The sequence below is a fragment of the Tenrec ecaudatus genome, chromosome 1 (assembly GCF_050624435.1).
Source record: "Tenrec ecaudatus isolate mTenEca1 chromosome 1, mTenEca1.hap1, whole genome shotgun sequence".
NCBI lineage: Eukaryota > Metazoa > Chordata > Mammalia > Afrosoricida > Tenrecidae > Tenrec > Tenrec ecaudatus.
Genome location: NC_134530.1, coordinates 158,709,239 through 158,736,916, shown reverse-complemented (window position 1 = coordinate 158,736,916; position 27,678 = coordinate 158,709,239). Strand labels below are relative to the sequence as shown.

The 27,678-nt window shown below is 46.1% G+C and overlaps 2 non-coding genes across 2 annotated transcripts; one reads left to right on the top strand and one right to left on the bottom strand.

Annotated features, from left to right (window-relative positions):
• The first annotated feature begins 6,650 nt into the window (after positions 1-6,650).
• Positions 6,651-6,722, top strand: TRNAQ-CUG (transfer RNA glutamine (anticodon CUG)). Its single transcript has one exon. It is a non-coding gene; the product is annotated as a tRNA-Gln (tRNA).
• A 16,083-nt stretch (positions 6,723-22,805) lies between these two features.
• On the bottom strand, positions 22,806-22,969 carry LOC142438126 (U1 spliceosomal RNA). The gene has a single exon (XR_012782560.1). It is a non-coding gene; the product is annotated as a U1 spliceosomal RNA (small nuclear RNA).
• Positions 22,970-27,678: the final 4,709 nt, after the last annotated feature.

The window sequence follows — 27,678 nt, the reverse complement described above, 5'->3', positions numbered from 1 at the left end:
ATCATTTGAGATGGATATCTTCCAGTGAGCTGTACAAGCAGAGGTCTTCCGCACTTCCTGGCATAGAAGAGGAAGCGCTCCCAATGTTTCCTCCGTTTGTTGAAGCCTTTCCGTTGGGATGCTGCCAATTCCTGAAGCCTAAGGCTTGCAGTGGAGCTACAACTTCCCTGTTGTTGCTCATAGACTGCCTTTGAAATAGCAACTCATTGTTACTGTGCATTCTTTCCATCTCCTTTTTCCACCGTTCAATATTTTTTTTTCTGTTCAATATTTTACCTACGGATTCTTTCAATATGCAACTCTAGGCTTGAATTTTTTCTCGAGTTCTTTCTGTTTCAGATATGCTGAACATGTTCTTCCTTTTTGTTTTTCTAATTCTAGGTCTTTGGCGTTTGATTATATATTTTGCTCCGTCTTGTAGAGCTACCCTTTGAAATGGTCTGTTTAGCTCCTTGGCTTCATCGTTTCTTCCATTTGCTTTAGCTGCTCTATAATTAGGAGCAAGTTTCAGGGCATTCAGGGAATACTAGAAAACATTTACTTGTGTTGTATTGATTGTGCAAGGGCATTAGGGGCAAAAATCAGTCCTTATGGAAGAGAACTAGCACTTCTTTGGGTGCATGGTCTGCACAACATTCTTGAAAGTGTTGGGCAGCAGGTCTGCCACTGTGAACACTAGGGTGGCCTGACCCCAGTCTCCTGTCTTCAATCTTCTCATCTGCATGCGAATGCCCAAACATCGAATAATTAGTGCGTTTGAAATATGATGCTGGTGAAGAGTATTGAAAATACAGTGGGCTGACAAAAGAACCGACACATCTGTGTCCGAAGAAGTATAGCCAGACTGCGCCTTAGAAAAGAAGATGAGCAGGCGTGGTGATCATGGGTATGTTATCAGGAGAGGAATGAACTTGCTTTCACTCCCGTGTCACCGTGGCTCCTTTAAACTAGCCTTAGGAAGGAGAAAGGTGATTTCCCCCAAAAGCCATTTTATTGGGAGCTCATACAGATATCATATCACTCTGTAGTCCAAGCACATCATGCAGTATTGTACAATTGCCACTTCATAATCAGTTTCAAAGCATTTTCTTCGTTCTTGGACTCCTGGATATCAGCTCCCCTTTACCCCCCACCTCTCTCCCTGTATTCCTCAGGAACCCTTATTCCACTTGTTGTCTCTAGAGGGTCATGAATGTTGGGTTTAATGTACCAAACGACATATAACAAAAATTCATAAGGGCTACTCACAATGAAGTATACATCAGAGATAAACCCCAATATGAAACACACACACACACACACGCACACACAATGTGGAAAACCAGATCAGGGCCAATGGATCAAAGGGATGATCAAGTGACAAGGTTTTAATGTTTGAAGTCAGCTTTATCATTTTGATCTCCTATAATCATCTCTCTCCCATACTTTGATAACCAGTTTATTCCTATCCCTCAATTGTGGTAAATGATGGGAGGCTGATTTCCGGTGTAGATCTTGCAGATGTATTTCCGCTCCCTGTGCCATCCATAGCCTTCTGCAACCAGAATCTCACAATTTAAGCTCTGAGACGATTTCCTCCTTTGGCTTTGGATCATATAATTTATAGTTAGTGTTTCACATGTTGGTATTCGTCTCCCATGTGGACTTAGTTAACATCTCACTTAGATAGCTGCTTGGTTGGAAACAAGCCTTTAAGATCCAGGACAATATTCTATCTGATAACCAGACACCATATAATTTCTTTACCATGCTTTGCTGTAGCACCCAAATCTTCTGTGTTCCCTTCCTGAGGATGAGGATTGAGCAGGGCTGTGATGTAGGAACAAATTGTTCTCAAATTGGAGCTGGGATTTAGTGACAGCCCTAAATCCATTCCTGGATCTATGTTTTTTTTATCTGCCTCTGCTCCCCTTAGCGACCTCATTGTTAAGTTATGGTAGAGAGTCTTATGGATCATCTCCCAGAGCATAATGATTTTCTGTTAATAGTGGCATTGCAAAAGTGGCATAGGGGAAAAAGCTACAGTATACAAACATTCCTGGGGTGAAGACTGTGTAGTATGGCAGAGACCAGACCAAAACCAGGGATGCACATGGTAGACAACAGTGGAGGAGGTTGGAAAGGAAAATAAAAGGACGAATACAAGGAAGAAAAGGGAAGTGGGGGCATGGGGCACTAATCCACCCCAGGGGAGGGTATTGTTTATATCTCCACAGGGAAAGTGGGACCAGACTTCAACCCAGTGCCTCAAGGTGTGAATGCAATATCCCGGCGTGGAGGAGGGAACCAGTGGAGAGGTCTGGGAGGCTGGCCCCAGCAACAACATTAAGTGGATTCCTGCCCCTCCCCTGAAAAGAATTTGTTTCAAAGGATGACATGGATTCTGCAGCTCCGGGAGATGGACATATCTGATCAGAGCACACGGGAGCAGATGAAGGGGCAGGAGGAGACAGTGGAACACAGCCTGGCCCACCAGGCCGTGATGATGATGTTCCTGAGTAGAGCAGCCAGTCCACAGAGAGAACAACATGGCTGGCCCTACTATGAGACATGATGTCCCTCAGTGACTAAGGGCGATACAGGGGACAGCACCGGAGACACAGTGTGGGAATTGCACCTGTCCTGATCCCACCACACCGAGGCAAAGCACGGGGGGAGTGCAGCGGAACAGCAAGGGAATGGAGTGGCAAGGTCCCCAGGGAATGCTGAAAGTGGACTTTGGCGCCAGGGCGTGGTGCCCCAACAGACTGGACTGGAAAACGCTCCTAAGGGCCAGCAAATGATCCTTGAACGAACTACAAGCCCTTCTTTTGTGAAGTGTTTTGTTTTGTTCTTTGTCAGTGGTTTGTTTTTATTGTTTTATTGTCTGGTTGTATACTGTTGCTTTGTTTTCCTCTGTCTTGTTTTCGTGCATGTTAGTGTCTCCACAGGTCTGTCTGAATAGGACAGGCCGGATGAACTATCTGGAGGAAAAACAATAGGACAGACAGTTCCGGGGGACAGACAGAAACGGGTGGGGGAGGGGGAGGAGGGTAAGGAAGTGGTGTTAATAAACACAGGGACAAGGGAACAACATGGGACCCAAAATGGTAGTGAGGGGGGAGTGGCAGGCCTGATGGGGAACGATCAAGGGTAAGGTTGCGTAGAGAAGAGGTATAGCTATAGCCCAGGTGGGGACGGAGCATGGTGGTGAGGCAGGAGGAAAGTCAAGGGAGATGGAGGAAGGAGATGGGAGTCAAGGGGCATTTATGAAGGTCTAGACAAAGACATGTACATGCAAACATATATATGAGGATGGGGAAATAGATCTAAGTGTCTACATTTATAGGTTTAATATCAAGGTGGCGGAAGGACCTTGGGCCTCTACTCAATCACTCCCTCAATGCATGAATACTTTCGTTTATTAAATTGGTACTCTATGATGCTTACTCTCCCGACACAACTGCTGAAGCCAAAGTGGGTGAACAAGTAAATGTGGTGAAGAAAACTGATGGTGCCTGGCTATCAAAAGAGATAGTGACTGGGGTCTTAAAGACTTGAAGATAAACAAGCGGCCCTCTAGCTCAGGAGCAACAAAGCCCACATGGAAGAACACACCAGCCTGTGTGAGCGAGTGATCCCAAAGGGATCAGTTATCACGCATCAAAGAACAAAAAATCATCATATCATTGGCTGCACACCTTCATGATAGGATCGCTGAAGACAAATGGGTGCATAAGCAAATGTGGCGAAGAAAGCTGATGGTGCCCGGCTATCAAAAGCGATAGTGTCTGGGGTCTTAAAGGCTTGAAGATAAACAAGCGGCCATCTAGCTCAGAAGCAAAAAAGCCCACATGGAAGAAGCACACCAGCCAGTGCGATCACGAGGTGCCCAAGGGACCAGGTATAAGGCATCATGCAAAAAAAAAAAAAAAAAGAATATGTGTATGTGTGTATATATATATGTGTGTGTGTATGTGTGTGTATACATATATATATATGTATATATATACCATATTGAATGAAGGGGGAAGTGCAGAGTGGAGACCCAAGGCCCAAGTGTCGGCCACTGGAGATCCCCTCATAGAGGGGTTTAGGAGAGGAGATGGGTCAGTCAGGGTGCGAGGTAGTACCGATGAAGAGCACAGCTTTCCCCCAGATCCTGGATGCTTCCTCCCCCCAACTACCATGATCTGAATTCTACCTTGCAGGGCTGGATAAGGCAGAGGTTGTACACTGGTACATATGAGGGCTGGAGGTACAGGGAATCCAGGGTGGATGATACCTTCAGGACCAAGGGTGTGAGGGGTGATGCTGAGAGAGTGGAGGGTGAGTGGGTTGGAAAGGGGGAACTGATTACAAGGATCACATGTGACCTCCTCCCTGGGAGAGGGACAGCAGAGAAGGGGGGGAAGGGAGACTCCGGATAGGGCAAGATATGACAAAATAACAATGTGTAAATTACCAAGGGCACATGAGGGAGGGGGTAGCGGGGAGGGAGGGGAAAAAAAAGAGGACCTGATGCAAAGGGCTTAAGTGGAGAGCAAATGCTTTGAGAATAATTGGGGCGGGGAGTGTATGGATGTGCTTTATACAATTGATGTATGTATATGTATGGACTGTGATAAGAGTTGTATGAGCCCCTAATAAAACGTATGAAACAAACAAAGAATATTGGCATTGATTAGCTACTCGTACTAATTTTTAGAACATCGTTGAGAAAGGGATATTTGACCAGGGTAAGCTAAGTACCTATCACAAAACCTGAATTGATCGCTGTGGCAGAATCAATCCCTCTGTGACGGAGGCGATTTACACAAACAACGGAGGTTGGTTGTCATGTAAAATTTATAATAATATTCACTGACAATGTCAACCCCAGGTCTGCCGGGCTGATGTATACACCAACTCAGCAAGTAGGGCATTGATGTAGGAAGGCAATGTTGGTCTGCCTACTAATCACAGTCCAACTCTCCTGGTATAGCTGTCTTCTGCTTCTTCAATCACCATGCGTTTCTCTTCAGACCTCAGGTTACAGGTGTGTTTGAGGAGAAAGGTGATTTTGAGAGCCAAAGTAAAGCATCCTTACATCTTCTTTGTACAATATTTAAATTATGGGTATACTTTAATTGTGAAGTTTACCTGTACTAACCAGATACCTATTTACTGGGGTGATGTTTTGTGCTGGTATGCAAATGGAATCACGAAACACAGCGACACCTGCATACCTGGGGAAACACCAGTGAGTGCTCCTGGGTGTCTTGATAGAGTTGCACAGGGAGAAGTCCGAATCCATTCCCCCTCCACGACAGCAAACGTGTATCAGTCAATTCAGAGCCACCTGCTAGAACTGGATTGTGTCCCACCTCTGTTCTGACACAGAGTGAACACACAGTACTTCCTCCTCTGACCCTAAGCACCTAGAGCCACTTTGACCCTCACAAGTCATGGACAGAGTCCTCGACGCCAATCTTCCCAGGACCTCAGAAGACAGCCCCCCAACTTGTGAGACCCTCATACACGTCTGCCCGGTGGCTCCAGATCCAGAGGTCCCTGAAAGCCCTTCCGGAGGCACGCGGAACCCACTCATCATTCTCAAGAATGACTCAGAGAACTCAAAATTCTGTTCTTTTTTTTTTTTAATTTTAACACTTTATTAGGGGCTCATACAACTCTTATCACCATCCATACATATACATACATCAATTGTATAAAGCACATCCATACATTCCCTGCCCCAATCATTCTCAAAGCATTTGCTCTCCACTTAAGCCCCTTGCATCAGGTCCTCTTTTTTTTTTTCCCCTCCCTCCTCTTTCCCCCCTCCCTCATGTGCCCTTGGTAATTTATACCTCGTTATTTTGTCATATCTTGCCCTATCCGGAGTCTCCCTTCCCCCCTTCTCTGCTGTCCCTCTCCCAGGGAAGAGGTCACATGTGGATCCTTGTAATCAGTTCCCCCAAAATTCTGTTCTTATGACGACAGTTTAATAGGCAAAAGGGCACACTGGGCAAGGACTGGGAGGGTTTTCACTGCGAAAACGAAACTGTGAAGTCTGGGTTGAGCATTTGGCATGAGGTGGGCTTGGCTGAGCAGACAGACACGTAGGCGTCAGAGCCTGTCCTGTAGCCGCAACCGCTGTGCGCGATTCTGAGTGACAGTGGCTGCGTTCAGTCTGGTTTGTCTGAGGGTGTGCATGGTGCGCAACACCATCGTTAGCTGACATCTCCCCTTTGAACGGGAAACTGGCCAAGTGTGTGATTTACTGAGGCTTGAAGTGCTCAGGCTCAGTGCTTTTTACCTCGTTTGCTGAGCTGCGAGCGGAGGACAGAAGTCACCGAGAGCGCAGAGCAGGATCCACGGCGGCGCTCGGGTCCCGTCCGTGCAGGGGCCTCGGTCAGCCGCGGGCCGGCGACGCTGAACGAGTGCTCTCAGGGCTCGGTGGACGGAGGCAAGGAAGCCCTGGTAGCGCTGGCGATCAGGCGTTGGGCGGCCTCCCGAAAAGATTTACAGCCTCAGAAATCCTGCATTGTGAGTCGGAATCCACTCAGTGGCAGTGGGCTTGAGTTTTAATTCCCCCATTAAAATCACGCGATCTGATAGATGTAAACAGGAGAGAACACCAGTGGACTGGGATTTGACTCTGGGATGCAAAAGGAGGATTCCCCACCGGTTCCATGGTGTAATGGTGAGCACTCTGGACTCTGAATCCAGCGATCCGAGTTCAAATCTCGGTGGGACCTGGGTCTTTAGGAGCTTTTCAAACCTCACAGAGATTAGGGGAACCCCTCTGAGTTTACTTACAGGGAGCTTAAGGGTTTAATTAAGATGACATCTCTCAAGTACCTGAAACTGATTCACATGAGAATGGAGACAGCACAGTGCTTTAGTCAGTCCTGTCTGTGATCAGAAATCAACAAAATAGGATTTGCAAGAACCAGCAACCAGTCATTGTTGAGCCTCTTTCATATAAATAAAGATGAAGGCTTCTGATGGGGTGGTGCTGGTTGTCATCCAGTCAGCTCTGACCAGCAGACCTTACGCTAAGGGAGATGAAACACAGTGATAATAGTGACGAAAGCAAATTTTAATTGCGTATATGCATAAAGAAAAGAGAGAGTTGGGAAATGGGTTGACATGCCATTGCTACCTGTGTCTGATTCAGAAGAACAATATAAGCATCAACAGCGCTATCATGAAAATATTACCAAAAATACTTTACTAGTTAATGCAATTCCAATCCAAATGCCTACACAATTCTCCAAAGAAATAGACACATTATTCACCAGCTTTATATGGAAAGGAAAGAAACTCAGGATAAATAAAACACTATTAATTTTTTTTAAAGTAGGAGTCTTAACATTCCCAAACTTAGAAACCGACTGTGAAGCCATGGTAATCAAAGCTGTCTGATACTGGTACAACTGTTGCAGGTTCAAATGAATGACAGCACGATCATGTCTCCATCACTTAAAGGACTCTTGAGACGGATGATGGCAGCAAATGTACATATGTGTTGACACAGTGGATGTATCTATGGATTGTGAAAAGAATTGTATGTGCCCCCAATAAATGATTTTAAAAGAGTCTTTATTCTTAGGTTATTACTACACTGCTAGAATCTAAAAGTGATTCTTTGGTTGCAGTCCTGAGTCCACATTTCAATCCCTCTTTTAAAGGCGAAAAACTCATTTATCCTGTGTCTAAGACTTAAGTGAGCCGTGACAGTTGCAGAAAGCAAAACTAATGTTACTTTTCTTTAGGGCTAGGGCGCATTACAAGGTATCACATTGATTATAGAATCCCGGTAACTTCAAGAAGAGAAGAGCAAGCATTACAAGGTACATACCTTATCATAAACGAAATAATACCAACATTGACTATAACATACTGGTTACCGTAACAAGATTAACTGCACCATTCAGATTACGATCTCCAAGGGAACAATAATGAATCAGAACAACGGTATATTGAAGAATAGTCAAAAGTGATGCTGGCGTCCAGAACCTGGGAACATGGGAGTACATTCTAAAATACATCAGCAGCAGAGACTTTCCCATCAGGGGAGGGAGAATGGGCAGTCACCTAGCAGTCAGCTTTCTGAGACAGGAGGGAGAATGGGCAGTCACCTAGCAGTCAGCTTTCTGAGACAGGAGGGAGGAATGGGCAGGTTACTTAGCAGTTTACAAAATTGGAGTTTCTTTGGCTCGTCTGCCTCACAACCACAGATATGAAGATCTATGGATTAGAAGAGAGGTGGGGCCCCAGCCCACACAATCAAACAGGTCCCAGGGGCGGGTGTGTAACTGAGAGGTAAAATTAAAGAGACATCAGACAAGATAAGGCATGCAATTGCTCACCTCCTGGACAGCCATGTTCTCAGCAGCCAGGCCCACACGGAGAGAGCATTCCAACCATGGTTTGTGTACATTTTCCGGGTCATGCAAGCCCCCTAATTACATCCTAACAGGAAGGGGTTGTGCCATATGCTTACATGCAACAGGAGGGGGACGAGCCAGGAGTACACATGTGACCAGATGGGCAGACCCTAGATACAAGATGAGGGCCGAACCTTGGTTCTACTTCAGTTGGCTTGACCTGTCTTTGGGCTCTCCTTCAGGGGAATAAGTCACTAACCTTATCAGCAGGGAGAGGGCCCTCCTTAGGGTGGGGCAGACTCTAGAGTCGCTCTAGATGCTGATAACCCTCAGGGAGAGAAGCTTGAAGCAGCTAACCTCCAAATGTGTAGACATTGACCTTGTGTTAGCAAGCAGCTTCTTAGGTTTGGCATATCATATGAGGGGACAAGCCTTCCTGTATCCCACAAATAGAGAACCGAGAAATACAACCAAGTACTTATAGAAACCTAACCTTTGATAAAGGACAAAAACCTTAAATGGGGGAAGAAGTAGTCTTCTAAAAAAAATGGTGCTGGAAATATTGAACCTTCCTCTCCAAAACAATGAAACAGGTTCCATACCTCACACTGTACAAAAAGGAATTCCAGATGGATCGCATACTATAATATAAACCATCAACAAGCATGTGGGGTCAAATGTTAAGACGCTAATACAAGGCCTAAACTCACTACTGAACATGATGAGCGATATGCAAACTAGAGAAGACAAAATATAGAACTGTCCCTGCCACAAATGTGACATTTATGCACGCCGAAAGACTTCTTCAAAAAGAGTTAACAGAGCCCACAGATTTGGGGTGTGAGAGGGCAATTCAGTAATAAGATACTGGATAAAGGGCGAACCTCTCAAATCTCCAAATAATCCAATTAACTCGGCACAGGATATGAACAGAGAATATACGACATCCAGGAGGACAATGCCCTTTGATAAGTATTTGAGTTCATTAGCGAAAAGAGAAATACAACTTAAAACTGTCAGATTGATTCGGCGGTGGGGGGAAAGGAAGAAGGCAAAGATAGAAAACAGGTTTTACAGGTTTATTTCAGAGTTCCCAGGTGAGATTCACGGGTCCCTGAATTGGGGCCTGTGAAGTTGGATGCCCCAGAGGGAGAGGAAGGGTTTTATAGTACTGGTCTGGGACAGGGGCAGGTTGGGGAATTTTCCATTTTGGTTTGTCTGGTCAGCCAGATGGAAAGTTAGAACTCAGTAACAATGTAGCAATAGTAACAATGTAGCCATGCTATCAAGGCTGCTGTTCTGCAAGATGGGAAGTGAGAGCTCAGTAACAATGTAGCAATAGTAACAATGTAACCATGCTATCAGAGCTGGCTGCTGTGTCAGGTGGGAAGTGAGAGCTCAGTAACAATGTAACCATGCTATGGGAGCTGCCATCCTTCAGTGTCAGGGCTTGAAGGCCGTCATCAGGAGGGGTTGTGCACCATTGAGCACTGTTGTCAGGGTATTGCTTCACTTGCCGGCCCCACCAGTTCCCGTTTCTGCCTCACAAAAACAACACTGAGCTATCTCCTGAAATGAACAGTTTTAGCAAAATTAAATAAAACGGAAAATAATAAGTGATGGAGAGGATGTGGAGGGTTAGGAACACTTTACATTGTTGGTGTGACTGTGCAAGTGTACTACCACTATGGAAATCAGTGTGATACTTCCTTATGCAAATGCAAACACAAGTACCTTATGACTCAGCCATCTCTCTGCTCCCTATATGCCTTAGAGAAATAAAAACTGCAAGATGAATGGATATATTCGCATCTATGTTTATTGAAGCAATTTCCCTAACAGCAAAAACATGGAAACAACCCTGATTATAGAGGAGTCTATAAACAAGCCCTGGTACATTCACACGTGGACTATTATGCATTAAAAAATGACAACTCTCTTGAACACCGTGATATGGAGAAAACTAGAGAACATTATGCTTATCATGAGCAGTACGCACCTTTATTAAAAGGAAAAAGAAACATGGCTCCTGCAGAACCTGTCCACAGATCAAGAGGCAGCTGTGAGAACAGAGCAGGGCACACTCCACGGTGTAAAATCAGGAAAGGTGTGTGTCCTACTTATTCAATCTGTATGCTGACCAAAAATTCAGAACGGCTGGACTAGTAAGGTTAGGGATCTAGAGTCAGGGACAAGGGGTTTGTCCCTCCCATGTCTTCAGAGCCCCCCCCCTCCCATAGAGGAGATTGGGAGCAAATCAGGTGACTATTAGACACCTTTGAGGATACCCTAACTGAGCATGCTCAAATTCAGACCCCCAATCCAGGTGGGAGGTACACCTGGGTGGTCCAAACTAGGCCCAGGCTCAGGACATGACCCAAGTGAGCTCAACACAGCCAATGGGGTCAACCAATACCATCAACCACGCCTCTCTTGCCTTAGATTTGAAATACCCTGACAGCAGGAAGGCTGCCTGCTAGCTCTCCTTTACCCTGCTTCTGGTCAGAGGCAGGTTGAAGAATGGAGGTGCACAGGTTCTGCCCCCTGGCATCCCCCTCAGGGCCTCGAGGGCCTGCTTGGGGCCCACAGCTTATTCCACAGCCCCTCTGGCCTCTGTCCCACATGGGGGTGCTCATGACCTGTTGAGAGCTCCAGTGCGGCTTCTGCAGGCCTTGGCACGCTCCCCTGAAATAGGATGTACCCTTTAGAGACTGTAAAACCTGAAACTTGTCCCGTCTTCATAAAAGCAATTGCCTGTAGGAGGAGAGATGTACAACAAATCGTCCAAAATGAAACCCAGAGTGTAAAGGAGGTAAGGAAGGAACAGAGCACAGCCTCATGATCTCTGAGGAAACACCACATGGCGCAGTACCCATGCGATGGAGGCCCAGACACAGACCAGAGGGGCACAAAGAAGCTTTGACTACATTGGCAAAGATAACGAGAGATCCTGGGGGCTTGTGTGTGTGTGTGTGTGCGCATGCCCCTGGCACCTCTTTGTGGTCTCTGTGGAGACAGCTTTATTGACCTGTGCAATCTAAGGAGCTGCTGGGTACCAAGGAGATCCTGCAAGGGGAGATCCAGGAAAACCAATCAAAATAGAAGACTTTAAAGGGAGAAGGGCGTGGCCCTGGGCAGAGCTCAGTTGAACAGTAAAAGCTAAGAAGTCTCCACTTCGTGCACGTGGTCATTGTTAGTGTCTGCCAGTTGGTTCTGAGCTCAACAGCGGCCCTGTGTGCACAACAGCGAACGCTGCTCTGGGCGGCACCATCCTCACCTTCGATGCCATGTCTGAGCCCATGGTTGCAGCCCCTGGGTGCCTGCCTCTCTCGGAGGGCCTTCCTCTTTTCCCCGACCATGTGCTTCCCCTGGCAGGAGCCCTTCTCCTGGGATGAGCCCACAGTCAGCGAGTGGAAGTCAGCAGGGAAAGGTTGCCGAGTGCAGTGTATCTCAGCCAGCCCTGAAGGCAGCCTGTGGTGCGTTGCTGGTGAGGACGCTGGGGTCTTCAAGGCTTGAGCCTTGGTTCCCTTGACCTCAGGACTGTTAGGCATTAAACCACGGTCCAGGCAGGCCTCTCACTTGTTGATGCTTCAGATCACAAGCTGCCGAATGAGTTCATGAGGTTGATTTGTGGATGGAAAGAAGGCAAAGATAGATAACAGCTTTAAAGGTTTATTTCAGAGTCCTGGGAGGGAGGGGAGAGCAGAGGAAAGAACGGGAGCATCCTGACCCCCCCAGGCATGGTCCATGGGTCCCTGAGTTGTGGCCTGTGAAGTCTCACTGCCCTGGGGGGAGAGGAAGGGGTTTATAGTACTGGTCTGGGGCAGGGGAGTTTGGGGAATTTTCCATTGTGGTTTTGTGTTCTGTCATGTTGACAGTTAGAACTCAGTAACAAGGGAACAGTGGTATCAAAGCTGCCACCCATCTGCATCGTCAGGATGGCCATCATCAGAAGGTGGTGCGCACCACTGAGCACGGTCCTCAGGGGATCGCTCCACTTGCCTGCCTCACCAGGAACCCTTTCTGCCCAACAAGTTCAATCTGGGAGGATCAGGGTATACTAGCCCATCAGTTAGCTCATTAAAACAAAATAAAGATTTGATGTTTACTTCAATATTGGTCCCAATAAGTCTTTTAAAAAATCATTTTATTGGGGTTTGTACCATTCTTATCACAATCCATACATACATACATTGTGTGAAGCACATATGTACATTTGTTGTCATCATCATTCTCAAAACATTTGCCTTCTTCTTTAGCCCTTAATATCTGCTGCTTATTTTCTGCTTCCATCCCCACTCCCCACTACTTCATGAACCCTCCATAATTCATAAATTATTATTATTTTGTCATGTGTTACACTGTCTGAGGTCTCCTCTCCCCCCTCTTTGCTATCCATCCCCTAGGGAGGAGGCTATATGTAGATTCTTGTAATCAGTTCCCCCTTTCTTCCCCACATTCCCTCCACCCTCCAGGTATGGCCACTCTTACCACTGGTCCTGAAGGAGTCATCTGTCCTGGATTCCCTGTGTTTCCAGTTCCTATTGTACCAATGTACATCCTCTGGTCTAGCCAGATTTGTGAGGTAGAATTGGGATCATGAGAGTGGGGAGGAGGAAGCATTTAGGAACTAGAAGAAAGGTATATGTTTCATTGTTGCTACCCTGCACCCTGACTGGCTCATCTCCTCCCCACAACCCTTCAGTAAGGAGGTGTCCGGTTGGCTACCGATGGGCTTTGAGTCTCCACTCTGCACTCACCCACATTTACAATGATATGATTTTGTGTTCCTTGATGCTTGATAGCTGATCCCTTCGACAGCTTGTGGTCACACAGGCTGGTGTGTTTCTTCCATGTGGGATTTGTGGCTTCTGAACTAGATGGCCACTTGTTTACCTTCGAGCCTTTAAGACCCCAAATGCTATATCTTTTGATAGCCAGGCACCATCAGCTTTCTTCACTACATTTGTTTATGCATACGTTTGTCTTCATTGATCCTATCTGGAAGCTGGGCACCCACTGATATGATTTTTAGTTCTTTGATGTCTGATAACTTGTTCCTTCTATACCTCGTGATCAGACAGGCTGGTGTGCTTCTTCCATGTGGGCTTTGGTGCTTTTGAGCTAGATGGATGCTTGTTAATCTTCAAGCTTTTAAGACCCCAAATGCTATATCTTTTGATAGTCGGGCGCTGTCAGCTTTTTTCACCATGTTTGCTTATGCACACATTTTTCTTCAGCAATCGTGTCGGGAAGGTGTGCATCCTGGAACGCCAATTTAATAGAACAACGTGTTCTTGCATTGAGTAAATGCTTGAGTGGAGGCCCAATGTCCATCTGCTGCCTTAATATTAAACCTGTAAATACATGCACATAGATCTGTTTCCCCACACTCTTATATAAATATATTTATATATGTACATTCCAGTCTTTAGACCTCTATAAGTACCCTTTGTCAGCTAGTTCTTTCCTCTATTTACTTTTACTTTTCTGTTGTCCCACTATCATGTTCAGCCTTCATTTGGGTTTCATTAATTTCTCTCGGTTGCCTTGCCCTTGCTGAATCCCTGCCAGGCTTCTCACAGTCTCCTTGCCACTGGCTTTGGATTCCTTGTTGTTCGCCTCTCCCTGGGTTGGTCACCACCACCTCCTTACCCCCTGCACCCCCTCTCCCGTGTACCCCCGGAACCATTGGTACCGTTGCAATAAGACATTTTTTATGGTTCTGAAAACTGTTTTAATTGTAGGATGTACCATAAACATTTTTTTAAACTTCATGTAATGGCTGAAAACCTCCTACTGAAACACAGAGCACTGTAGTTGGGTCAAAGGTTATCAGTACCTAGAAGGATTCGGAAAGCCAAGTGTCCCCATGAGGTTAAAGCACAGAGCCTGGCTGCCATCTGCAGGGAAATGCAAGAAAGGACCGAGCAGGGTTGATCGCGTTCGCACCAGTCACATCACTGAGTGACGCTCCAGGGCACTACACACAGCGATTGTCTTCAAAGGCTCTCTTCTCTATTGGGCCTTACCGCCACCCCGAGGTTCCCTTGGCTCTCTGGGGTGGAAGGGATTCTGCAAGCTTCTTTGCATACACATAAAGCCCCCCAATTTCTGTTCGGATTTTTTCACCTCATCTTCCACCTTTGCCCTCTCGTCCAACTCTCTGCTATCATCTCCTCACTGCTCACATGCTTATCAGGAAGGGCTTCCTTACTCTCCTTGAACAGTGCTCGGCCAGTCCTTTATTGGTTTGGCCGTTTGCTTTTCTGGGACATCATCCTGAGCTTCGCGCTTGGCTGCAGCCCTGGTTTCACCTGCTGGCTTTTCTTTGGGCTTCCTCTCACCCTCAGCCTTTCCCTTATCCTTGGCATTTCCTCATCTGCCTGCCCCTCATATCCTAACTTTCCCTTGTTTCCAGCGAGCCAGTGGCTTCTGGCTTTTCCTCAGTCGGTGGCAGTACTTCGTTTCCCATCTTTTCTGGGTTGTCAAGCTTTCCTTCATGTTCAGTGTTGAGTTGAGTTCTCCATGTTGAGATTCTCCTGTTCCTGTCCTGCCGGGCTTCTGGACAGGCTTCTCCTCTTTGTCTAGCCTCTGAGTGCTTGGGGTAACCGACACACAGACCTGGGGGAGCTGGAGCGACAGTAAGAGCCCAGGGGCCTGAACAGAAGGCTCTGGATGACCGGACTGCTGGAAGGACCGTCAGGCGCGGTGAGCAGGTGTGCACGTCGGCCCGCCGATAAGATTTTGAAAAACTTGCAGTGAGCAGACTTTTCACACAACCTAGACTATCTAAAGAGTGGTAGATAGGACCACTTGAAAGTTATATATATAAATAAATATAAAGTTTAATAGAAATGCAATGGACTTTTAAAATACTCTACATAACGAAGAACTTATGTTCCATTTAATATATATTTTTATCAAAGCAGAACATGCCCCAATCGATTCTAAAACAAAGTAGCCCCTGATCCCTTCCACACGCTGGGTTCCCCAGAGGTAATGGCTGTCACCCCATCTGGCGATGCGTTTCTTTATGTCTGCACTAGAGGAGCTGTCACATCAGGGCAGCGACAGGCAGTTTTCCGCGGCAGCCCGCAGGCTGGCCGGCCGGGCACCGGCGCCTCGGGGCGGGGTCCGCAGGAGGGAGGGCGTCTGCGGCCGGTCCGCGGCTCCCGCTCCCGCGGCCAAGCGCTCCTGCTCGGCGCGCGCAGGGCGAGAGGCAGGGACGAGAGCGGACGCCACAGCTGCCTGGACCGATGGTTCCCACAGGTGGAGGGAAAGAGCTGGGGGCGGGGCACTGGGAATGTATGACACGTGGATAAAGTGCTAACACAACTGTGAAAGCAAACAAACAAAAGCAGATGCCAGGCACGCAGCCCGGCGCTTTCTGGGGAGCCGGGTTCTCCGCGGGTCGGGAGGGGAGGAGCGGGGTGGGAGCTACGCAACCTGGCTGTGAACCCGCAGTCCTCCACCTTCTACTCGCTTTCTCCCCCTTTCTGACCTCTTCTCCTGTGCATTCCTCTCTCTCCAACTTTCCACGTGGTTCTGGGACCGCGATTTCTGAGAAACCAGAGAAACAGGGGTGCAAAATGCCGCAAAGGAAGTGGCGCTGGAGTAACTCTCTGTAGGAGGTTTTTAAAATGTCTTAATAGCTTAGGTCTCACCGAGACTTGAACTCGGATCGCTTGATTCAGAGCCAGAGTGCTCACCACTACAGCAAGACACCAGCGGTGATCCACCTGCTCCATGTTAGGTACAAATCGCACTCCATTAGCATTGATTCGCTTCTGTCTAGTACATATGTATCGTGCTAAAAAAAAATCAGTCAAGGAGCTGATGTCAAGGGCAAATGTTTTGAGAATGACGAGGGCAATGAATGCACAAATGTGTTTTACACAATTGATGTATGTATGGATTGTGATAAGAGTTGTATGAGCACCTAATAAAACAATAAAAAAAATCAAACCCACTGCCATTGAGTGGATTCTGACTTACATTGTAGGATTTCTGAGGCTGTAATTCTTTACGGGAGGCCGCCCAACGCCTGATCCCCAGCGCCACCAGGGCTTCCTTGAGTCCGTCCACCGAGCCGTGTTGGATCCTCGTTCAGCGTCGCCGGCCCGGGGCTGACTGAGGCCCCTGCACCGACGGGACCCGGAGGTATCCTGCTCTGCCCTCATGCCCGTCTCTGCTCCGTGACTTCTGTCCGCCCTCGCAGCTCAGGAAACGAGGTAAAAAGCACGCGGGCGTGAGCACGTCAATCCTCTGTAAATCACCCACTTTGCCTCTTTGGCCAGTTTCAAAGGTGAGATGTCTGCGAACAATGGAGTTATTCCCATATTCTGTGCCGTCACCTCCTTCCCATGGCTGGGAATGCAACTGACCGATGGGCAGGGCAGGGCTTCTGTCGTCCTGGGTTTCTAGCCCAAACAGCTTCCATCTCACTTCAAAGTCACCGCAGCCAACCACGTGTAAAGACCGGGTGTCACCAGACTCTTGGGAAATGGAATGAGAAGGGCCATGCGAAGCCCCTCACAGCCAGGTGCACCAGCAGTGGGAGGGGAGAAGGCTTTCATTTCCCTCCTTTGACCTTTCTTTTCCTGGAAGGTGTTTCTTACAATGTGTATATATTTGTTAGATTTATAACAAGAAGCAATCAGCAACCCTGTGTATACACTCAAACAAACCAGACTAATGGAATCTGCCATGACTCAAATCAACCAATTGCTGTTGAAGTCCCAGGACAGGGCTCTGACACAGCTGCAGACAAGGAAGCAAGCGAGCATTGCATTGGGTGAATCTTCACAAGACCTCCTTACCTGCTGCTTGAATGAGCATTGCCTTTGGATCCAAGCAAGAATACCTTTGGACAATGAATAAAAGATACGTTAACTTCTCAGGTAGTTCCTGCTTTGAGCTAAGATTCATCTGATGTCAGCAATAAGGTCCCTTGCTCCATGTCCTTTTTCGAACCTGGCTTGGATTTCTGACAGCTCTTTGTCAATGTACTCCTGTACCCGGTGTTGAACCATCTTCAGCAAACTTGTACTGAAGTGTGATACTGTTTGATAAGGTGTACATTCTATGGGGTCCTTTTTCTTTGGAATGGGCACAATATGGATCTCTTCCAGTCAGTTGGCCAGGTCTTCCAAATTTGTTGGCATTGATGAGTGTGTGTCCCAGCTTCATCAGTTTGCTAAAGCATTCCAATTGGCATTCTCTCACTGGCGGGAGCCTGTGTTTTCGCTCATGTCTTCAGTGCAACTTGGACCTTTTCCTTCAGTGGAGGGAATAATACAAAGTTGTACTTATTATTGATACATGCTTATATTTCAGGAAGGATGGGCAGAAGACAGTGAAAAATGTTTTCATTTAGGGAATGTGACAAGCTATAGAAATGATGCTGATACTTTGCTAAGATTTTTATTGGAGACTCTTAAACCTCATAATAATCCATAGATCAATTGTATCAAGCATATTTAAACATATATTGCTATCATTCTTTTATAAACATTTGCATTCTATTTAAGCCCTTGGTGTCAGCTTGTCTTTCTACCCTCCTCCCCCTCTCAGCCTTGTGACCCCTTGATAAATTATAAATTATTATTATTTTCATATTTACACCTAATGCTGTCTCCCTTCCCCCAGTGGTTTGCTCTCCCCTTGCCCTACCTTCCTGCTACCTCCTTGGTATAGCTACTCCAGGTTAGGTTTCTGAAGTGGGTATTATTTCAATTCTTGGCTATGCACGAGAGAAAGCATTCACACCGAAACAATCCAAGTGGCTTTTCAATGAAGGACTGGAGAAGTTTCAGGTTCTACAGTCCAAAAGGATACACGCTATTTCAGGGAAGTGCTCCAAGAAGCAGGAAGCAGCACTGGGCTTCACCCTGAACAGGAGTAACCTCTTGGGGCAGCGCACTCACAGGTGTGGGACTGGGGAGAGCAAGGCAGGAGGGGGGCAGGAGAGAGCAACAGGGAAGAGAAAGGCTGAAGCCCCAACTAGGCCCTGGGGGCGCATGTGCACTTGCTAGAGGAGGGGGCTCCCCTGCCAAGTGACACTGACCAGGAGCAGAGTAACAGTGGGACAGCCTTCTGGCTACCAAGGTATTTCAAACCTCTGGCTAGGGAGACGCAGTCAATGCTATTCTTGGCCCCACTGGCTGCTTAAGCCACCTACCTGGGTGATGTGATGGGCCTGGGCCTACTTTGGACTGCCCAGATATACCTCCCAGCTAGCAGGGGGCTTGAATTGGAGCGTGCTCATTTAAAGGGTCCTCACTGGTGTTTAATGCTCTTTTGATTTCCTTCTTAACCCCCTCTAGGGGGCTTTCCCAGGACAACCCATTGTCCCTGTCTCTAGCTACCTAACACTCCCCTTTCTGTTCCTGAGGGTTTATCTGACCTGGATTCTGTGTGTCCTGAGCTCTTTCTTACCTGTACCACTGTACATGCTCCAGTCTAGCCAGAACTGAAAGGCAGGCCTGAGGTCATGGTAGTGGGGGGGTGAGGAAGCCTCAAGGAACCAGAGGAATATTGTGTGTTAAATCATCATCAGTGCTATACTTCACGCTTGTTGACTCATCTCTTCATTGTGACTCTTCTGGGAGGTAATGTCCCATTGTCTACAGATGGGTTTGGGGTCTCTGCTCCCACCCTCCCCCACCCCAACTAGTTCTCAACAATGTTTGTTTGTTTGTGGTCTTCTAATGCCTGTTACCTGATCCCTTCAACACTTTGGTGTCCTGTCCCATGGGAAATCAAGAACGTGGACACCTGAAAGAGGGACTGGGAATGAAGATGGGCAAGGGCGCGAGAAATGGAGGCAAGACAGGAATCTGATCAAGCCTCATTTATTGAGTTGAGAGCTGAGGCTTAAATAGCCAGCGAGGGGCTGGCACCATTATGTCACATGTAAAATAGGGTACAGCGAGGTAGCCAATAGTCATGCATCTTCAAACAAGGAAGGAATGGCATGGACAACTGATCAAACATGTAAGTATGCTAATGAAGCATTCCTGGTGAGCCTGGGGGGAGATGCCATCGGACATGTATTGACCAATGAGCATAACAGCTGCTAGTGAAAGATCACCAATCCCAGCAAGTGTCAGGGAAGCCACCCTATGGCGGGAAAGGAACAAAGGGCAGAAAAACCTCTGGGCAGTTTGTATGGCGAGAGTAAATTCATGGCTAAAATCCAGGGTGGGGATACACGCAGCTCCCTACACCTTGGGATCACACAAGTTGGTGTACTTCTTCCATGTGGGCTTGTTGCTTCTGAGCTAGATGGCTGCTTGTTAAACTTCAAGCTTTTGAAGACCCCCAGATGATATATCTTAGCCGGGCACCATCAGCTTTCTTCACTACATTTGCCTGTGCACCCATTTTGTCTTCAGCAGTGATGCCCAGAGGGTGAACATCACAGAATGCCATAAATATATATATATATATATATATATATATATATATATATATATATATATATATATATATATATATATATATATATGCGCCAATACTTCTATTTTCATGAATTAATATATTTTCATAAGTGCACACCTATGTTTATACTTGTATTCAAGATGTGCTTCCTAGATCTTTCCTCTGTTTCCTTTTTCCCCACCATGACTCTCACCCACCTTCTGCATCTTAGTAATTCTTATAGGAGTATAACTTCTGGCCACCCACCCGCCAGGTTCCACAGACCCTCCACACCGGATCCATGTGGACGTTGCTTCCCGCCAAGGGCCCATCCCCAGTAGAACCATAAAGACTTTTAACTGCTGTTGAATATGTTGTTGGAAGGAAAAACTGTGACATTCTAATTTACAATGATCAATCAATCAGTAGAAATCACGCTGTGCTAACTGCTGACTTTTCTGGAATTACCCTGAGTCAGTCAGATGAGTGTAGAGATCGCCCTTCTCAACTGCAACAGACCAACTCCATCAAAAACTACTTCCAGCCATCCACCCCGGAAAGGAACAAGCACAAGCAGCTGCACTCACAACCTGGAAAAGTACAGAGCAGCATCTGTCTCAGAAGGAGTGTGGACAGACAAAATCAGATCATCTGTTTTCACATAGAGATTTAAAACCTAATGCGAAAAATTTCACCAATAAATGCATGTTTGGCTACTTACTGCCTGTTTGGCCCAGAGTGATGAAGTGCCAGTGGGCGTCTTTTCTTCCGCGGAGCTCTCGTCCTGCAGCCGCCCGTCACAGATTAGGTAAAATGATGGGTGAGTGTGCTGCTTGCCTCCACTTGGTCACGTTTACATGGATCCAATGGTTTTGTTTGGGTTTTCTGTTTTTTAATGGCTGTCAGCTGGTGTTCGTGAGACAGCAATGAGTACCTAGAGCTGTGTCACCAGTGACAAGAACTCCCCTCTAAGGAGGTGCATTTAGGTCCCAGAGCTGTGTCACACCATCTTTTGGGCCCTCTGCTGGAAAAGTAGAATCACGTCGCAAATAAGGCCTTTTTAATTGTGTCCTCTAGTCTTACAGATGCAGGACCCTGCTGTATCATGCCTCTGTGGATGTAAAACATCTTGTACCTGTTTTATGATGTAATCGTGACTGTGCTATATCAGAGCTGTTTTTTAGTGATGTTATTCTAGAATACTTTCTTTCCAGTGATGACTGAGAAACTCATTTTTAAAAACTGGTGCCAGGTACCACAACAGTTAAGAACTTTGCTGTTTTCTGAGGTTTTGTTTTGTATTTTTTTCCTTTTGTGTTTTTAATGGGTGTGCTGGATGTCTCTATAATTTTGTTCAGATGACTGCAGAACCTGGAAAAGCTGTTGCTGTTTTTTGATGCATAACCCTGTGATGGGTCTTTTTATATAAATATATATACATATATATAATTTGAGTTTTTGGAGACTTCAGCTGTGCTGTCAATTTTGGAAAAGTATCCCAGTTGTACTGTGTTGAGTTGGCATTGTACAGAAATTAATAGCCATATTGGTCTAGAAATGCTAAACTTAATTTTTCCCCATTTGTAAAGGGGTAACACTGTATGAACTATGTAAGGTCTTATCTACATGGGTTTGATTAATAAAGTATTCTCTAAGTAATAATACTTATAAAGTCAGAAAATACAGAGAGATGTTGAACTTTACTGGAGAGTTATTGTCAGTAGTAATTCATTTGGAAACAATTGTGTGTACTATACGAAGGAGAACATATTTGAACATACTGGAACAGTTTGGGATCAGGGTGATCAACATGTGAGAGACAACATAAACTGTAGCATAGGAAAAAACTCCGGTCTCCCAGTGTTATGCTTGAAATGCAAAATATTAGTATAAACTGTTACCAAACACACAAAGCATATGTCGTTTTGTGTCACGAGAGAGCCTAGAAACACTGTTACCTAGTGCCTACACCTTTGTAGGTAATACCTTCTATACACAATGAAGCAGATTTCCTGAGAAAAAAATGGCAGCCTTTGTAATAAAAATTTGGAATCACTTGTGCTAGGAAGTCAGACATGATCCTTGACTGATGTTTCAAACGTGTTATAATATAAAAGGTTGCATGGTGAAGAACTCTGACGGTGCCCGGCTATCAAAAGATATAGCTTCTGGGGTCTTAAAGGCTTGAAGATAAACAAGCAGCCATCTAGCTCATAAGTAACAAAGCCCACGTGGAAGAAGCATGCCAGCCTGTGTGATCACAAGGTATATGAAAGGGATCCAGTATCACAGGGGTGTATAGAGTGGGGACCCAAAGCCCATCTGCAGGCAACTGGACATGCCCCTTACAGAAGCAACACAGGGAGGAGACGAGCCAGTCAGGGTGCAGTGTAGTTAGCAAGGATGAAACCAACAAACAACTTCCTTCTTAGTTCCCCCATCCCACATCATCATGATCTCAATTCTTCTTCTACCTTACAAATCCTGCTAGATAGACCAGAGGTACATGTACACTGGTACAGAGAAACAGAATCCAGGACTGAGGAACCCCTCAGCACCAGTGGTGCGAGTGGAAGACTCTAGAAAAGGGGAACCAATCACAGGGGATCTGCAGATAACCCCCTCCCTGGGGATGGGACCAACAGAAAAGTGCGTGAAATGAAACATAGGACAGTGTAAAAGACAGGGCAAAATAATTATCAAGGGGTCAAGAGGCAGGGAGAAAAAAGAGTTGTTAGAAAGCAAGGGCTCAAGTAGAAAGCAACTGTTCTCAGAAAGGTGGTGGCAAAAAACATGATTAGCACAGTGAATAAGGAACTATTGTTAGCGATCAATTGTAACTTCAGAAACACTAGCAACCTAAGAAGTGTATGACAAACCAAAGAAATAACTAAACAAAGAGTAAAGCTGAAGTGAGCAAACTCTTGGAGATATCTTGAAGCTTAAGTGAAACAAAATATAGAAATACTACATTGTAATTGGGAACATTCAAAACTGACAGTTCTGTTTTTTTAAGACCATTATCAGGGGAGAGCGCGAACGCAGTCCCCCACTACCACAAATTATGCAGTCGAGTTTCCCACATTTGGGGAAATCGCAGGGGTCAGCACATCCGGAGTGCAATGGATAAGCCTCGCCCTGGGAAAACCACCTTCGTGATCATGGTATCTCCCCTGCCAGGTAAGTATGAGTTGCTCGCCCGCTCGCCCCACGCGCGCTCACAACCCATACACTTTACACACAGGGACACTTAGCTACCCTCGTTACAGATCGCTCCTACACCCTAAAGCACAAAAACTCATTCAATATCAGACACTCCTTCTCCACAAAAGTACAGGAAATCATAACGTATTTAAGCACCACGTGTGCTCATCCAGCAGCCACTGCGCTGCCTCATCTACATAAGGCTCGACGTCACCGGTAGGTGGCTGTCCTCCAGTACAATCCGGGAACCCGCTCCTTTGCTCTTTTCTGCTCTCCTCCCACCCAGCCGCGCTGTGAGCGCTCCACCAGCCAGAGCGGGTGGAGAGGTTTGCATCACCCCTCTCTGCCTGTCTCTACCCCCCAGAGAAGCTGAGGTTTCCCAACGAAATCGTGGGTTCCTCAGCTGAAAAGCACTCTGGGTTTATGAATAAAGAACTAAGGGGAAAATTGAGAGTCCTTTGTTTAAGTTTATAAACCCTCGAGTGCCTGAGTTGAATTCACCTGGGGATGGAGACAGCACAGAACTTTAGTCAGTCAGGGAAATTAACAAAATAGTATTTGCATAGCAAACTCATTCGGCAGCTTATGATCTGAAGCATCAACAAGTGAGAGGCCTGCCTGGACCATGGTTTAATGCCTAACGGCCCTGAGGTCAAGGAAACCAAGGCTCAAGCCTTGAAGACCCCAGCGTCCTCACCAGCAACGCACCACAGGCTGCCTTCAGGGCTGGCTGAGATACACTGCACTTGGCAACCTTTCCCTGTTGACTTCCACTCGCTGACTGTGGGCTCATCCCAGGAGAAGGGCTCTTGCCAGGGGAAGCCCGTGGTCCTGGGAAAAGAGGAAGGCCCTCCGAGAGAGGCAGGCACCCAGGGGCTGCAACCATGGGCTCAGACATGGCATGGACGGTGAGGATGGTGCCGGCCAGAGCAGCGTTCGCTGTTGTGCACACAGGGCCGCTGTTGAGCTCAGAACCAACTGGCAGACACTAACAATGACCACGTGCACGAAGTGGAGATGTTCTTAGCTTTTACTCTTCAACCGAGCTCTGCCCAGGGCCACGCCCTTCTCCCTTTAAAATCTTCTATTTTAATTGGTTTTCCTGGATCTACCCTTGCAGGATCTCCTTGGTACCCAGCAGCTCCTTGAATGGCAGATTCCTATCAACTGTCTCCACCTAGATGCCAAGGAGCGTTAGCCCCCCCTCTCCCCCCTCCCTCCCTCCCCTGGATTCCTGAGATCTATCCAAATGAATTCAAAGGGTTTATTCTGCCTCTCTCCTTCTCTGTTCCTGGGACTGCAACTGCATGGACAGCAGGCCACTTGCTGAAGAGACTTAGTGGCCTAGAGGTGAGCCACTGGGCTGTGGTCGGAAAGGTGTGCAGTTTGAAAGCACCAGCACCTCTGCAGGAGAGCCAGGCCTTTCTGCTCCCACAAAGAGCTACAGTGTTGCAAACTCAGCTGGCAACTCACTATGAGTTGGCATCACCTCAATGGTAATGAGCTTTTTAAGTTGAGGCCATTTGGTGGTTTCTCACAGATCAGTGATGCCGTGTTATTCTTAGTTATTTTTTTCAGCCTTACATCATTTATTGTTAAACTTGATTAGGAAGCAAAAAACCAAGGAATAAACCAGATTATTTGCCAATAGAAGTTCAAGTCATCAGATGGGGACAAAATTTGAGCCTGGGAAAATGCGGCCATGCGTGCCACCCTCTACGGAGCTCCTTACAGCCCCAGCTTGGTTCATCTCCAATGTCTTCTCTTGGAGTTGTACCTGATTTTATTACCGGTTTTCATTCGAATCCATTGGGGAATGGGCCGATTCTGCTTCAGTTTCTTGGCCAGGAATCTCTTGATCCTGAAAGTCTTATGAGACGACATGGTGAAGTCGGAGCACCACCGCACTCAGGGTGGCAGAGAAACGGAGAGAGGGAGGGGTTATTAGTTATTTTTATCTCTGAGTTTCATTTTGGACAATTTATATTGCTATGTTTACTGCAATATCCAATCTATTGTTAACATCGTCCAGAGATTTTTCACCTCTACAGTCCCCACTCCTATTTAATATCGTGCTGGAGGTTTTAGCTAACAGCATAAAGCAAGGAAGTGACATCAAAGGTATTCGTCTAGGGAAGGAAGAGGTGAAACTATCGTTATTTGCAGATGATATGATTTTATATATGGAAAATCCCAAAAGTACCACAAGGGGAGTACTGGAAGCAATAGAGGAGTTTGGCAGAGTGGCAGGATACAAGATCAACAAACAGAAGTCCATCGGACTGTTATACACATCAGATAAGACCACAGAAGAAGAAATCAAAAAGGTGGTACCCTTCACAATAGCCAAACACAAATTGAAATATCTAGGGATACACCTGACTGAAAAAACAAAAGATCTATATAGGGAAAACTATAGAACACTATTACAAGAAACCAAGAGCGACCTCAACAAATGGAAGAATATTCCATGCTCTCTGATTGGGAGACTTAATATAGTTAAGATGTCAGTTCTGCCAAAGGCACTGTATAAGTTTAATGCTATCCCGATACAATTACCATCATCTTTCTTCAAAGAAATGGAAAAACTGATTACCAACTTCATATGGAGAGGGAAGAAGCCCAGAATTAGCAGAGAACTCCTCAAGAAGAAGGACACCGTGGGAGGGCTTGCTTTACCTGACTTTGGCACATACTATGCAGCCACAGTTCTCAAAACTGCATGGTATTGGTACAATGACAGATACTCAGACCAATGGAAAAGAACTGAAAACCCAAAAATAAAAGCATCAGCATGCACACACCTGATCTTTGATAAGGACCCCAAATATATCAAATGGGAAGCCGATGCCCTCTTTAACAAGTGGTGCTGGAAAAAATGGATATCAACATGCAGATAAATGAAGCAAGACCCTCATCTCACCCCATGCACAAGAATAAACTCAAGGTGGATCACAGACCTTGAAGTTAAACCCCAAACATTAGGGCCATCAATGAGGGAATTGGGACCAAGTTGAGAACTTTGGAACAGGGAATACACAGGCTATCAGAAATAGGTAAGGACACAAACACAGAGGAGGCACAAATTGACAAATGGGATATACTGAAGATAAAACACCTGTGTACATTGAAGAATTCACCAAGAGAGTAATAAGAGAGTCCACAGACTGGGAAAACATCTTTAGCAATGACACATCAGACAAAGGCCTTATTACTAAAATCTACAATACTCTGCTAGATTCCAAAAAGAAAAAAACCAATAGCCCACTGGAAGGGTGGGCAAAGGACTTGAACAGAAATTTTACAGGGACAGAAATCTGAATGGCCAACAAACATATGAGAAAATGTTCCTGATCTTTAGCCATAAGACAAATGCAAATTAAAACAACAATGAGGTACCACCTGACACCCTCAAAGGTAGCCCAATTCAAAAAATCAGAAAGCAACAAGTGTTGGAGGGGCTGTGGGGAGACAGGAACTCTCATCCACTGCTGGTGGGACTGTAAGTATGTACAGCCACTATGGAACTCAATCTGGCGATACCTAAAACAGATGGAAATAGAGATACCGTATGACCCAGCAACCCCCCTACTGGGCATATACCCAGAAGAGGCAAGAAACAAACCAAGACCAGACATCTGTGCTCCAATGTTCATTGCGGCACAGTTCACAATTGCAAGGAGTTGGAAACAACCCAAATTCCATCAACTGACGAGTGGATTAAAAAACTGTGGTATATATATACAATAGAGTACTATGCATCACTAAATAGCAGTGATGAACGTATGAGGCACATATCAGCATGGGAAGAACTGGAGGAAATCATGCTAAGCGAGGTAAGTCAGGCACAAAAGGACAAGTACAACATGAGCCCGCTGAGGTAAGAATTAAAAAATTTTTTAAAAGCAAAAGTAGCATAGGGAAAAAGCTACTGTATACAAATATTTTAGGGGTGAAGACTGTGTAGTATGGCAGAGACCAGACCAAAACCAGGGATGCACACGGTAGACAATGGTGGAGGAGGCGGGGAAAGGAAAACAAAAGGATGAATACAAGGAAGAAAAGGGGAGTGGGGGCATGGGGCACTTTTTAGAATTAAAAGAAAGAAAAAACGAAAAAAATTCATTTCTCTCCTCATCAAGCTGATACGTCCCTTCACCGCCTAAACACGTGGGACATGTTTATTACAGCTCTTCTCACATTGTGCTCATTGCATCATTCATGTCAAGTCTGTGCTTCTGTGGGCTGATTCCCAGTCCCCGAAGATTTGTGTGCTATTTTTATCTTTCTTTACATACGTTATTCTTTACTAGACCTTATGAATCTTTGGTAAATACTAGGCATCTCTACCCTTCTTGGTGTGTGCGTTGTGCTTTAAGTGGGAAGTTTACAGAGTAAATGAGCTCCCCATTGCAGTCTGTACAGATGTTCGTGACTTTGCCCGCACCCCCCAGCCCCGCCATTGATTAGCATCCTCCTCATTTTGAAACTGGGCTCTCCTTTTCATTTGTCTGGATTTCATACCTCTCATCTTTGCTTTTGGGTACATGTCCTTTTGCTTTTATATTATTTACTGCTGCTGGGGACCCCTGAGCCCAACAGTCCACAACACATCTGCTGGGGAAACACTTGCATTCTTTCTGGGCTGGCTTTTAAGAGCTCAGATCGGTGGGTTCGGAGGTCTAATTTGGAT